This window comes from Paramormyrops kingsleyae, chromosome 2 (assembly GCF_048594095.1).
Source record: "Paramormyrops kingsleyae isolate MSU_618 chromosome 2, PKINGS_0.4, whole genome shotgun sequence".
NCBI lineage: Eukaryota > Metazoa > Chordata > Actinopteri > Osteoglossiformes > Mormyridae > Paramormyrops > Paramormyrops kingsleyae.
This window is the reverse complement of record NC_132798.1, coordinates 16,507,023-16,521,922: the sequence shown is the minus strand read 5'-3', so window position 1 is coordinate 16,521,922 and position 14,900 is coordinate 16,507,023. Positions and strand designations below refer to the sequence as shown.

The following is a 14,900-nucleotide window of genomic DNA, read 5'->3' as shown; positions in this document are numbered from 1 at the left end:
CTTGTTAGGCCACTCCTTGGTATTCGAATAAAGAGCAATAAGCTACTCTCACCTGATTGGCTGGCTCGTTAATCCTCTCCTTGCTGTAAGAAATGCTCTCCTTGATGTTTGGATAGAGAGCAACAAGGTGCACTCTCTCCTGATAGACTGGCTCATCAATCCCCGCCTTGGTACTTGAACAGAGAAATACTATGCTCACCTGATTGGCTGGCTCATTAAGCCTCTACATTTCTTTCAAATAAAGAATGGCGCCAGTCCTTATTACCTGGCTCACCTCTTGTTTCTGTGGGTCTTTGAATACACTATTGGTATGAGCTTATGCCTGACACTTATTGGCCATGGGAAAAACAAGATGCCACTTGCAAAACATCTTCAACAGTGCAGACAGGACAGACTAAAGGCTTAAATAAATCAGCAAAGGCTTCCAACACACAATTATACAACCCAGACTAGCCAGACGTAATCATGCTCCCCAGGTATAAACAAGAAACCAGCATAAATAAACCAAATTTCCACAGCCCCACTAATCACGACCCGCGGTTTCCAACCACACATCAGGTACCCCGGCTCCTGACCAATCAGGACTCTGCTTGCAGGGAGCCTCTTTCACATCCACTTGTGGGTTTGTTCAGGTTCACTCTGCTGAAACCACAATCTCACTGGTGCCCATTTATTGAAAAGACAAAGGGTATAAATTAGCCGCCCTCCCAGGATGCATTTAAGGAGGACTCTGGTATCAGGTCAGCATGGGAAGCGCGAGGGTAGCTTCCAAACTTTGAAAGTCCCACCCCTACATCTGTGCTTGGGGCTCCACCAGCTGGGAGAGAGACCACGGTTTAAGATTACAATCTCTATTTTAGAGGCTTCCACTGATTTCCTCAATATGCACTGTGGAACCCTCTGCCACAGGTGCCAAGCTCCTCACATTTAACCCCTGCCCTACTCCAGATGCCCACAGCCAATAACATCATGCAGTAAAAGGTAAATTGCACGTTAAACAAATTGCTAAGTTGGGCAAGCATTTGCTAGATCTGCAAACAGCTTTGGGGCACGCAGACCCTTGGATAAACGGTCCCCACAGAACTACCGATTCCGGCCATTTCTCATCGCTTTCACTGCGTCGTCATTGTGGACATTCGAATCTCACCAAGACAATAATCGAGAAAACGGGAGAATGGCTTAGCAAAGATTGGGATTAGCTATTGTGGCTCTAGCATGAATCCATCAAACACAGGACCCCAACACAGATACGGTCTCAAAAGACAAGGACATCAGCACTCTACCATGGTATCTCAGCATGACATTTGAAATCCCTTGAGGTGATTGGAGAGTCATCTTCCTGGTATTTAGCATGTAGCCTTATGCTAGTGCAGTGTAACGCTATCCTGTCATACCGCTTTGCAGCCTACCCCTACCGACTGCTCTAACCTTAACCCTGCTCCCACTAACCTAACCTGCCCTTCCATTCTATCCAGGCTATTTTTATATAGTGCCCTTCCTGGAGCAGCAGAGACTCTCAAGAGCAGTGTCAGGGTGCCGTAAAGAAGTCTCGCCTTGCGGGCCCATGAGTCTGGCCTCAGTGCGATACGGCACGCGGCTTCGGCGTGCCTGCTTCCCACGTCTCTCTGACTAACGCTGTAGTTATGCAGCCGTGAAACAAAAGGTCTGTTCTGGGGGGTTCTCCATCATGCTCTACAGTTCTCAGTACATTACGCTTGTTGTCATCTCCGTTCTCGGGTACACTTAGCTGCTTTAAGGGGCCGTAAGAATATCTTCTTTTTTTTTTTTAAGGAGGGAACATTAGGGGCTGAAAAGGTCAGCATCCTGGGGGGGGGGGGGGGGGGGTTCCCATGACGATGGCCGCTGGGTTCGCCACGCTCCTTCCTCTCTCTAGGAAGCCCCCAGTCTGCTTCAGCGTCCCGACTGCAAGCGTCCACACACTGTCTCTCTCATGGAAACGCACACATGCATGTATTACCATGCAAGACGGGCACACGTGTGTCCACACACCAAAGGTGCCATTTTCCTGCCCCAAAAGGTCAGTAAGACGCAGAAGACTGCAGGACAACCCAAAGGAGACCCATACGAATCAGCCCTCACCTGCTGTCCGGTTCTCGGCGTCTCCGGTCCCCCGGTGTAGGATTTCCGGCACTACCCCCCCACCAGCCGGTCGCGGTGGTCTCACGTTGCGTGTGGAGAGGCGTACTGCCGGACGGCCCGCAATTCCAGCGCTTTCTGATCCCCTAAGCGGCTCCGTCCGCTCTATCAGCACCTAATCCGCCCCTGCCCACAGCTATTCAGTGCTGTGGCACATGATCCAGCCAGTGGCATCATGGGATGCCCCCGATTAGTATGGGCCACAGGGAGGAGGGGCGCGAGCGCACAAGTGCACACACGTGGGGGCACTCACTGGGCTGGAATGCCCGGAAGGCCGTCTGGGTGGGGGGGGGGGGGGTCGCTTCCCGCTCCAATCATTGATCCAGTGTGGAACACACACACACACACACACACACACCAATGCAATGTTGGATTACCAACCTCATGCCAAAAAAAACTGAGATTGGGAAAAGAAAGAGTTGGTAGTGATTTGTGTTGTGGGAACATTTAATCCCAAACACAGAGACACAGAGACACAGACCCAGGATATTACAGCCATACTGGGACATTCTCAGTGACCTGGGGAAGAATACAGGGGTAAACATACAGAGGGGGCTGTGGGCTGGCACTGAAGCGGGAAGACATCTTATATACAGAGTAGTCTCTGCAGGGGGGGGGGCTCAAATGAAGGATATAAATAACCAGCAAAGGCCTGGTCAGACAGGCACAGACCAGCTAAACTGCCACAGAGACCAGAGCATGGCCTACCCAACACCCCCACGGTCCTTAGCCTTTTCGTTGGGGGGGGGGGACTTAGAATAGGCAGTGGCGTAGGCACCAAAAGCCAAGGCTTATGGGGGGGGGGTTGTTAAGGGGGAGACCTTTCGTTCCTCAGGAGTTGGCCGTGGGGTCTGGTTACAGCTGCAGCACGGAACCAAACGGCTGATGGGGGCGGGGCTGGGGGGGGGGGATCAGCCAGCTGTTATGGAGCACAAACTGCACTAAAGCAAACGGACATGATGTCTGAATAATAAAAATAGTTCTGAGTCGCGTTGAAGGTGGCCGTCAGCGTGAAGCACTGCCCAGTCAGCCTCAAAATACAGGACCACGTTCATTTATCCTAAGACTTTATTAATAAACATGCAATGGGGGGGGGGGGGGGGACAAAGTGGGAAAACACCCCCATCAGGAGTAGGGTTAGGGGTTTGTTCTCAGGAAAGTCACCACTGATATGACTGAACATCGTGTACCAGCTGAGGAGGGAAGCCGAGATCAGACAGAGGTGGTGCCAAGCCAGATCCTGGGACAAACAGGCAATGGTGGGGCGGCGGGGGGGGGGGGGGCTGAGGCCCAGAGTGCCACACCTCTGCTCACTCAGTACTCCCCAGCACTGACGCTATTGCATTAATGCGCCGGTTTGTGTAGCTTAGCAGCCTGATTACTATTCAGATGCTAATTCTGCATCCGTCAGCTGTGTCACGATCCTTACCGGTTACCAGTATGAGTGTGACACTGGGCCGTAGCTGGGGGACACGCAGGGTTTGACACTTAGGCGAGAAAAACTGAGGTGTGAGGTAATAACGAGGGGGGTGCGGTTCCAGCCCCCGTCCAATCTCTTCTGGATTATTCTTTAATAAAAATAAAAGAAATTCTTAATACCGATATAAACTGGACAGAAGTGTGGTATGTCCTGCGCTCCAGAACCAGTGTGACCTGCATATTAAAACAAGGGATTTTTATGAGATAAATGTTAATTACGCAAACTTAGCTGAGGGTCTTGATGGGCAGGATCCTCTAAAAACAAATTAGGCAGGGTAAGATAGGGAAAATACATTTTTAAATTATAGGGAAAAAAAATACCATTTGTGATTGTCTGGGTGAGAAAGGAGGGGCTACAGAGTTCTATACAGACACTTTCAATATGACATTTTATAGCACGATTATAGTGACAAAAATATTCAGTATACCAAGTTTTATACTGAAAACCACAAACAGTCACTGACACACAACAAAGTCAGATTGAATGCTGTACCTGCGCGTCGGGGTCTGAGACTGTCGCTAACTTTGGGCGAAGCCGGACGCTATCTTTGGGCGATGCAAAGAACTTTGAGTTCTTCAAAGCACGGTACCCAGGCATGGCATTAATGATGATTAAAATTTGAAATGGTGATACTGTCAGGGATTTTACTGTGGTTTACCATGAAACCTGTAACCGCTTCATCCCTAGGCACTTTACACATTTACAGTGCAGTAAATAAACAAACGGCCCCCAATCCATGTGCCAAACACTTACCCTCGACTGGCTCACATGGAGGCCTAGAGCCAGGCAGCACTGGGGCACATACAGCCTGCCCGGGAGGCAAGACTTTGGCAGGGCAAATAAATATGCACAGTCCTACCCTACAGGCAATTGAGAGACACAGATTAGCCTGTGGATTGGAGAAAGAAGCAGGAAGACCTGCAGGAAACCCCTAGAATAAAGAGAGATCAGAGGCGGGATTCGAACCTCTAACTCAGGGGGTGCGAGGTAACTGTTCCACCCACTGAATCACCGCCCTCCAATTAAAGAAAGAAATAAATAACAGTTTTTTAAAAATCTGCTTGCTTACAGTTTTTAGATGGGATAAGATAAGCGCAGGCTTTCTGGGCATTTCACATAGACCTGAAACAACCTCAAGAACCCAACCAACCATGTACAAAAGCATCATTACAAGTTCATTTTGTTCTATTCCCGACCCTCGGCTAGCATGCGGAGAGAGGGGCTTTGAGAATGCAGCACAGGACGCCACAACTCCAGCGGCTGCTCACCCCGCGATGCAGGCCGGGCACTTCCAGCCAAGTCCGGAAATTGTCGGCAAGAACAATTTCTCGCAGACTTAAAACGACGCAGCCACCTTGTTCAGTCTGTGTCACGCCAAAACCCCAGAGGGAAGCGCAGGAGGTTTGCGATGCAGGAGACCCATACGCAGTGTGCAAATAAACTTATTGTGGCAAGCATGCGAGTCATTTTAATGAAGGAGATGAAACTTGTTCTCAACCACTATTGGCTGAATACTAGCAGCACAGACAGCTAAACGACACTCACAGCTACACCTGTCACAAAAAAAAAAACAATTTATAGCTTGCAGTGTACTTTTACTTGTCACTGGGACTGTACCTTCAAGGCTCTGTCAACTGTACTCTAGCTGCAGGTAAATGTACCTTTTAAGCTACAGAAATGGACTCTGTGGAATATTTTGTACCATTGGGGTACATGTACCAGGAAGTGTACCAGGGCTGCACCATTTATTCTGACAGTGTAGACGTTAATGAAACAGACGTATTCCACGGCAAACATTACACGGTTATGATATTTACTATCAAATAGGGGTGTAAATCACAGCTTTTCTCGCGATACGATACAGAATTGATTCCTTAAGCCAACGGTTCGATTTTTTTTGATACCTCAGAAATTCCCACGATATGATACGATTCAGTTCCATACTGGGGTTAGTAGTCAAAATGATGAAATTTCACACAACCCTTTACATTTCAATGAGTTAAAAAAAAGGTGAACATAATTAGCATTTTATCATATTTTATTAGGAACTGTAAACAAAATTTAGTGTAGTCAAGTATGTCCCATAAATCAAACAATTACTATTATTATTAATTTCCCTTTGGGATAAATAAAGTATTTTTGAATAGAACTGGGATTTTAAGTTCCTTCACCTTTCTATTTCTCAGCTCGCTTTTCGGAGGGAAGTTAATGTCGAAGTTTTTATGAACAGTCCGAAAATGCCGCTCCACATTTCCCTTCTTCGGAATAGCAATGGTAGACTGACAGAGGAGGCAAATGCACTTTGAATATGACATGGTGAAATAAAACAGTCCTCCTCCCATTCCGTATGGAAGTGGTCTGTTTTTGGCTTCTTACTTGGTCCAGCTCCCCCATTAATTTTTATACCCTTTCTTAAGTTTAGTAGAAATAAATTGGATTGCTGAAGTTTGGCAGTTGCTGGTGCGGTTGAACGTGTCATCCATCCTCTATTTTTTATGCCACACGATCGACCAGTAGATCGCAATCGACGTATTGGGCACCCCTGGTGTGGACCATGTATATGTCGGATTGTTTGCCGTTGAATTGATACATCGATACAAATCGATGTATTGTTACACCCCTACTATCAAATACTGTAAATTAATGTGTATTTAAAAGATACTCAATGTGCAGTGCAAAGCATGCTGGTAATAGTGTAATTAGTCCTGCTGACCAACCCCAGGGCGTCACATTTAGCCAATCCTGACCAGTGGGTGGGATTAAAACAACCGAAAAAGTTCACCTCGGGCACCCTGTACAGGTGGCATGCAGAAAGGGCGCTCACCGTGGAGATTACACATCATGCAACATAGTACTGCCAGATAGTATTCTGACAGATTCTGCCAATTTCATATGAAGTATACGGCTGGATTAACCCTGCCTATGGGGCAGCCTCCAGGACGAAACACCATGCCGTGATAGACAGAGCGGGCGTCGATTCCTTATTCAAACCCGAAACCCCCCAGCCCCCCTCCCCCCCCGCACACCCGCTCTTTCCTCACTTATTGCCGGTGTCGATTCATGAAGCTTGAAGGCGCTAAAATTAGCCATCAAAGCCCAGTTCTGAGTCTATCTGGTGACTTGGGGCTCTGGATTGGTCTGTCACCGTGACAACGTTACAAGAAAAACAAAAACAAACATAAGCATAATCAGAAGCATTGAACATGCAAGTACATTAAACACTGCAGGACGCGGCAGCACAGAGGCAGAGAAGGGCCCGAGGGGAGGACGAGGAAGCACAGAGGCAGAGAGGGGCCGAGGGGAAGACGAGGCAGCAGAGGCAGAGAGGGGCCGAGGGGAAGACGAGGCAGCACAGAGGCAGAGAGGGGCAGAGGGGAGGACGAGGCAGCACAGAGGCAGAGAAGGGCCGAGGGGAGGACGAGGCAGCACAGAGGCAGAGAAGGGCCGAGGGGAGGACGAGGCAGCACAGAGGCAGAGAGGGGCCGAGGGGAGGACGAGGCAGCACAGAGGCAGAGAGGGGCCGAGGGCAGGACGAGGCAGCACAGAGGCAGAGAGGGGCGAGGGCAGGACACAAATCGTCAGTTCTTGATTCCCAATTGCATTAGGGACTGTAAGGCCCATCCTGTGACAGTGGGGCTATAAAGGCATCCCCCCAAAACCCAGAATATTCTTTCAGCATCCAGGTGCCTCGTTTTCCCAGAAAGCCTCTGGATTCCCAGGGCTGCCGCCCGGTTCCCAGGAAGTGGCCGAGCCGGAGGTTAAGCATGGGATTGCCACAGCGTGACCTTCACTGACCACACAGGGCGGAAGGACAAGGGTAACGAGGTGAGATCACTGCATGCTGCTGGATGGGGTCAGATTAAGGCGCCTGATCTAAGGCGCCCCCCCACTGCCCTGCTCCAGAGTGGCATCACCGGCCCCCGTAACGGATGCAGCTTTTAAGAGCGGGAGGGATGCAGCTTTTATAGTCAGTGTCAGGGGAAGAAAAGCAGAAAACACACCAAGACCCCCCCCCCCCCCCCACCGCCAGGATCGTATATCTGAGGTTGCTGCTTTGCTATTTTTCCCCCCGACAACAGCTGGGGCCACTGCCAATGGGAAAGGGGGGGGGGGGGTTCTGAAAATAGCCCTGTCACATGAAGCGGGTCTCTGTACCAGCCAAACCTTACATGGGGGCCAATGGTGCCAAATGCCATCGCCCAGCACACCAAACCCAGCCTGCGAAATGCCCCCCCCCTCCCCAACATCCCAGCGACGGGGGGTGAACACGCATGAAAAAGGCCGTGACGAAACCTCGCACCTGTAACAACAGGGCCCGCCGTTTCCACCCGGGGAGATTTTGCAAGCATAGCACGTGTTCTTTTAAAAAACATTCCACCAAAAAAACAAAAAAAAGCCTTTTTCCACACTCACCCCACCCCCCCGTCATGCCCGCTCCGCCCGTGGACCGCCACCCGGCTATTTGCCGTGAACCCATCACACACTGCGCCATCTGACCCCCTCTAAGGGCTGAGGATGTGCTGGCATCCTAGCAACAGAGCCATTTTCCAGCCTCATAAATGTCCCCCGCTTGTCTAACACCATAGACCAGACTGGAGGAGCATCTGCACACTGAACCGGTTAAGGAGCTGAACTGCGAGGTCAGAAGTTCATATCCAAACGATGAATCAGGACAACATCCCTAAGAGACCCAGCCCAGCTCCATCATTAAGACGGAGGGAAGGAGGGAGGCCTTTATGATATCCACCTGCCATCCTCACCACCCCCTCCTTACCAAATAAATGACACTCAGTGTGTCCGTCCCGCCCCCTCAAGCGACTCGCCTCCCCCCCAAAGTCCTTCTTAGAGGTGATCCCAGGACACTTGAGGACTGACCGACACCACCTGCTGGCCAAAATAAGTAGGACGACCAGCAGCTAAAAGTCTTGCCAGAAAGGAGGCTAATGCTTATCCATGGGGGGGGCTCACCACGTCATACCCTCGAGGGAGAATGCAGAGCCTCAGGTACCGATGACAAGCGGCTTCAGTTCATCGCTAATGAGCAGTCAGGAGGCGCCACGAAAGCGTAATCCACAGTGGCAACTCCGGCTCTAATCACAGCCCCTCTGCGAATCACGGCTCCCGGTGTCCCTCTTCGCGGTCACGTGCCTGCAGAGCCTCAAATAACAGGCCAATTGTATTTCTCCGAGCGCGTTAGTGACCCACTGTGAGATTACCAGTGATCTCCTGTTCTCCGTGTCTCTTCCAGCACCCCCCCCCCCCAAAACACAGACACCTAAACACCTACTGAGAACCCAACCCACCTGCGGCAGCGACCAGCTGGCCGTGAAAACTGCCCCCATCATCAAAATGTCTACATTCCAGGTGGGGAAGATGGTCCCTTCCGTGATCTTCGGGGCTGATCATTACAGTGTACAACTGGAATCTCTTAGCGGAGGTAAGAGATACATCTGAACATGTATGGTTAAATGTGAGAGTTACGCATAATGGAACGTGACAGCGTAACAATTAAGTAATATGGTAATTACAGCCGCATGTGACTGCGTGATTGTTATATAACGCAATGACTATAAATGCCGGCGATAATGTAATAATTACAATGGCGTGGGTGTCCACCAAGGTCCGGTGTCACTTCTGAAGTTGTCCTCTGCAGAGCCACGCCTCCCGCCAGCGCACACCCAGCAAAACAATATCACACACTGTCCTCTGGGAGAAAAACAGCCTTTTCAAAACAGTTCCTAGAATCACAAACCTGTCTTTGTCCCTTTGGGGATAACAACCCGCTGGTTTTTCCACTTTATCGTATTATTAGCTTTTATTTTTTAGTTTTTCCTGCCTTTGACCCACGAAGGAGCCGCCAACATGTGTCACCAGGGACAGTCCAAACATACCACTGACTGGGTTATTAAAAATAATCAGCCTGGGCTAATGTCCATCATCCAGGTCTGCTCCGACCCCCCCCCCCCCCCCTACAAACCCACACAGCTCACAAACAGCCCCTCCCATCCTATCTCTGTCTGTTTGTCACAATGATTCCCGTCAGTGCAGCCAAATCTCAGCTGTTTCTGGAAGCATCTAGCAACCGTCACCCAAAATGCTTTGGTAAAACGTCCAGGGATATAAAGAGGTGTCTGGGAGGACAGCAGAGCCAAAATCACATGCCGAGCGGCAGAGAGACTCCTCTGTGTCTGACACACGTGATGGGAGGGGCAGTCACTAGGACAGCATCCCATCAGGTAGGTGCGAGCCAGACCGCATAACACCAGGCACGTGCTTGGAACAGCCGGAAAACTCAAGGCTCCAAGAAAACGGGAGAACACCACCGGGAAGTCACATGCGGCTGACTTCCACTACCGAAAGGCGCTATATCAAACCAGACATAATCAGAATGACAGGAAAGCATAAGTTCTTTATAAATAAACATGAAGGATGAATAAATTAAAAAAAAAAGAAAAAAAAACTACAAAAACAAAACTAACGCCTCTGTGGAATGGACAGGAAGGTGCACACACAGACACAAACACGGAAGTGTGAGCGAGGCGGTGTTGTTTAAATGGTGACTGCTTCCTGGTCCTTCAGAGCACAAAGAGGAATGAGTGGTTTGTGAGAAATTTCCCACTGTGGTCACAAAACAAAGCTCCCGCCCGATTGGTTCCCCGCCTGCCAGCCCTCCCCAGAGGCCACACCCAAATCTGTCATCGATTCTCCTACAATAACAGCACTTAGGAGACCAAAAGAGGCGTGACGTGCGTCATCCAGAAATTGCTGTTTGCGTGCGGCCTAAAGACCACCAAAGGCCAGCGGATTAACTTTAAACCTCAGCCTGGATTCTGTGGACAGCAATAAAAAGCACCATTCACACAAAATAAAAGGTGAGAGAGAGAGAGAGAGAGAGACCCACTGGTAAACAGCAGCCCTGCAGTGACAACATATCAGCACAGCAGATGCAAGGGCCCTGGTCACTAAAATAGGACAGCTAAGGACAGAGGTTCCAGGAAGAGAGAGCGGTGTCAGTCACCTGCGCAGAATAGTCAACAAGGCGTTAAGTGGCGCGACGCCCTTCACGACTGACTGAGCGGTCCTGCTGCTCGAGCAGAGGGTAATGATAGATGGCCAGATCGCTCACTCAACTGGTGTCCTCAGAGCAGAGACCGGGCACCACGAGACTGTTTTCAACATCGTGGTAATGTGACCCCTGGTGGTGAAGCACTGGTACTGCAGGTATCCATGCCTGACTAATATTAACCCTTTAAATGAGGTAATGAGCCAATATTGCATTCACGGAAGAGACAGTGCAAAGGCATTTTTAAAGTGTGGGTCATATGATTAATAACGCAGCCAACATGGTTGTTTTTGAATCTACCAAACCTTAAGATAGGTCAACCAAGTGCATAAGTGATGCAGAACGTGCTTTATTTCTCAAACAGGATCACATCTACCGAATCTCACAGGGCCACAACGCAAAAGCAGTATCGTACCTGAAAAACGGGCCCACAGATCCAATATATGTGAGATAATGTCAGGGGGACCTAGCAGGGGGAAGCCAGGTCACAGAGACATTTTTGAAGATCTGGAATTGTTATTTCATTACCTTATCACGGAAATGACAGAACATTTCAAAGGTGAGGTTTATTGACCAGTTTAGTCAGAAAGCAGTGTTGCGCAACATCTTTAAGCATCTACACCACACAGTCGCGAAACCGCTTTTCATCCTGTTTTCACCACGAGCATCATCGAGCCTCAGCAGTGACAGAATTATCGGGCATTTATCTGAGTAATTAAATTCCCTTTAAATTCGTGCATAACCTCGGCATTGTTAAAAATCTTTTTAAGACATGTTTATCATCAATTATCCGTTAATGACTAGATATTAATATGAGGTGTCTTTCACAAGGGACCGAAATACGTTTTACCGAGAGGATTATGATTTCCAAATATTTCTTAGTGCCTGTCCTGGGCAGCTCGTTCAGTAATGATCAGAAAATAAGTTACATTTAATTTATTTATGACCTGTGGTCACAGTGAACCAAGTGGCGACCCCTTTCCATAATTCCAAATCCAGGCTTTCCATATCGTTTACTTATAATCAATATACCTCGACCACAGAGTGAGGCGCCCACAAAGTAGCTCAATCGCTAAATGTCCTTCGGGATTAATAAAGCATCTATCCATCTAAAAAAAACTTGACAGAGTGAAGCATGTACCTGTAAACACAAAAAATTAAGAAATGTATTCATTAGAAAACGACAAAATTACTCTGTGCACATTCAAAACGAACAGACACAAACCCTGATGTATGCTATGCCCAGCCTGATGGAAAACAAATGTAATGCAAATGTCAAGCAGCGATAAGGAATCACAAGCCAAACATGAAGACAAACAATCAGAAAGCTGGATGTGAAGCGGACCTAAAGCGAGTGTATAACGCCGGGTGTCACACTGTGTTAGGAGCAACCTGAACGCAGCAGGGAGCAAGCCAAGTGTAACGCAAACACAAAGCGAAGCAAGCCATGTGTAACGCAAAATGGGTCAAACGTAACGCAAAACGGGCCCGATGTAATGCAGAACCAACACAAAAAGAGCCCGAAGCAACGCGAAGCATCCAGACGTAGCGCAGAACAATCCAGATACGGGGCAAACCTGACCTGAATGTAACTCAAATGCGAGAAAACGATGAAGAGGTGACCCATAGGAAACCTATAGTAACGAAAAGGAGCTCAGTTTATCGCGAGTAACACGGGTCGAGTCGGATGTAACATTAAAATGTGGTTTGCGGCATGCTGCGAGTGGAAAGCACAGCAACATCCCCGCAACGTGCCAAACAGATGCATATTTTCTTGAAAATAAAATATAAACTGGTGGAAAGGATAAGTAACGACGTAAAGTTTCCACCATACAAAGTCTTTTCTACACCGACCGCGTAGTCCCGATGCGATCGCCCCCTCATCAGCCACAGTAACAAACCACAGGAAAGCACTGAGGCGGGGGCATTTTCAGAAGCCATTTCATTTCCCACTTACCAGCCCGAAACAGGAGCATGACAAACGGGCCGATCCCTTCAAGAAGCGGCTCTCCTCCCACAGGATCACGGCGTCGATCTGCGGGTCCAAGTCGATCCGCACACACGAAAGACGCCCCCCCGCACCCGAGAAAAATGATCCCTTTAAATGCGGCAGACAGCCATATCTATCCCGGCGTTACTCCGATCCGGCCCACGATGGCACCATAAGGCAGGGATATGACAGCTTTGGGAAAAAAGGAAGTGCGTGTGCGGGGCAGCGGTTAGTCAGCCGGGGCGTGTAGATGGAAGCGTCTCCGAGCGCACATTCACCGAGATCCTCTCTTTTTGTTAATACGGCATTCCAGGGACACGCCAAAATGCAATAAAAGGGGAGGGTGGAGTGGTTGTAGGGGGGCGACGTTTAATCATAGCCGCCACAAGGTTTAAAGCGAGCGCGTAAGATGGAGACTGGCTTGGGGAGACGCGGCCGCTTTGCCTTTACATGCCGTTTGCGCACAAAATGCACCTTAAACCAGCGGCCTAAACGCATCCGGCCGTTGATTTAGTATCTTAGATGAAGCCTTTATCTGCCCAGCTGCCGTCCACGTGCGTCCAAGATGGATGCAAAGCAAAGTTACGTAACCCGGAGCCCACAGCCCATGGGGATGGGAGCAGATGGGGGGGGCTCCCCGTTGCCTTTATTTATAATTCGGCTACACCGTCATATTTTCCAAATACTCACTTTTAAGTCGCCGGTGGAAAGGCGCTGTTTTATGACACTGTTTTTACTCTAAACGCGCGGGACCGATTGGCTACATTTAACTCCACCCTGGAAACACATTGTTTCACCGCAAGCGGGGTTACTGAGTCCCATTGTCTACATTCACATAAAACTACATCCTTTGTGTTTTTGTGCTCGGAAAAATAAGATGCCCTAACTTAATTAAATTGAATGCCATGTTCTCCCCAAAGCACAAATTTTACAATGTTTTGTTCCTGTGCTGATTTAAATGGAAGTCGCAGGGCACTTAAAAGGCGTTAGGAGGAGAGGTGAACTGCCTGAAGTGCAGTGACACCTTTCATCCTGAAGGTGGCAGATTAACATTTGAGGAATGTAGAATATATTGCAATAAAGTAGTTCTATCCATGGCAGGAGAAAATGAAGCAGATCAGTGGCCTGTACTACGATTTGAGGTTACTGGCGTATCGGGGTAACTTGTCAGATTTAAGGTACCACAGTTTAAATGGACTTCATATTCGTTCACTTACATTTTGCCCAGACTACCTTAAATCCAAGTTACCCCGATAAGCCAGTAACCCTGCTTCGCAGTACAGGCCCCAGAGCCCCTTTATCCAAACCAATACACAATTGATGCAGATAATACTTAACAAGCATAGATACAGCATTACATGATGGAAAAGTTAGTGCAACTGCACAGTGCCATACATTTCACCGCTGTGTCATAGATCAAAATGTGGTGTTTGTCTTGATGTATAGCGGAGCAGGACAAGAAGGCTGTTTAAGGCTTTTTGAGCCTTAGTGCTAGCTGAGACGTTTAATAACATCAGGGACTGTAAGGAAAACAAGCGTGGGTGCTTGATCAAATCAAACCTGAACTTTACTTTGAAACACAAATACCCACAGTAATCTGTTTTGGGCGCATTTTGAGAAGACCTAGTGCATTGGAGAAGTCGATAATACGTGGAGAAGTTGACGGAGAAGAGGACAAGCAGCGACGAGAAGGATGGGCTCAGTCATCACAACCATGAACATGCTTCTGGGAAGCCGTAGATGGGGGAGAGGACATTGTGGAGGTGTGCTGTCTGCATCCAGCCCAAGGGCCCACATGCACGGCAACTAGTGATAAGAATAATAATCTCCCAAGAAAGCAAGGGAAGCATAGCGCTGTATAATGAGGAAAGATTTTAAGATGAGGGAGCTTTATTATCATTATGCTGCAGCTCAACATTTTGTTGTCATCTTTTCTAGTGCAGCAATTTTTAAGCATTGACAACAGAAAAACAATGGAAAATGCTGGGTTAAGGCAATGTATTTTGCGTAATATCTACTTAAAAATGCATGGGCTAAGCCTCTGTGCCTTTGATCGGAAGGTCGCCGCTTCAAGCCCGACCTCGGCACGTCTGCAGGTCCTTGAGCGAGGCCCTTAACCCTCAGCTCCCTGGGCTGCCCTTTTCTGCCAAGCTTGCTCTCACCTACAAAGAGCAAGATGAGGTAGGCGAAAAGAGAATTTCCCCGTGGGG

The 14,900-nt window shown here is 48.7% G+C and overlaps 1 protein-coding gene across 7 annotated transcripts in view; it reads right to left on the bottom strand.

The window, feature by feature from the left end:
* slc20a2 (solute carrier family 20 member 2) overlaps window positions 1-13,237 on the bottom strand; it is a 35,714-nt gene extending 22,477 nt beyond the window's left edge. For 3 of the 7 annotated variants that reach the window (XM_072706763.1, XM_072706765.1, XM_072706761.1), the window contains exon 1: window positions 2,101-2,387. The gene's annotated coding sequence lies outside the window, so the exon portion shown is untranslated. Of the gene's footprint in view, window positions 1-2,100; window positions 2,389-9,235; window positions 9,522-12,282; window positions 12,335-12,657 lie in introns of those variants that run through there. The other 4 variants (XM_072706767.1, XM_072706762.1, XM_072706773.1 and 1 more) reach the window with 4 other exon arrangements.
* Window positions 13,238-14,900: the final 1,663 nt, after the last annotated feature.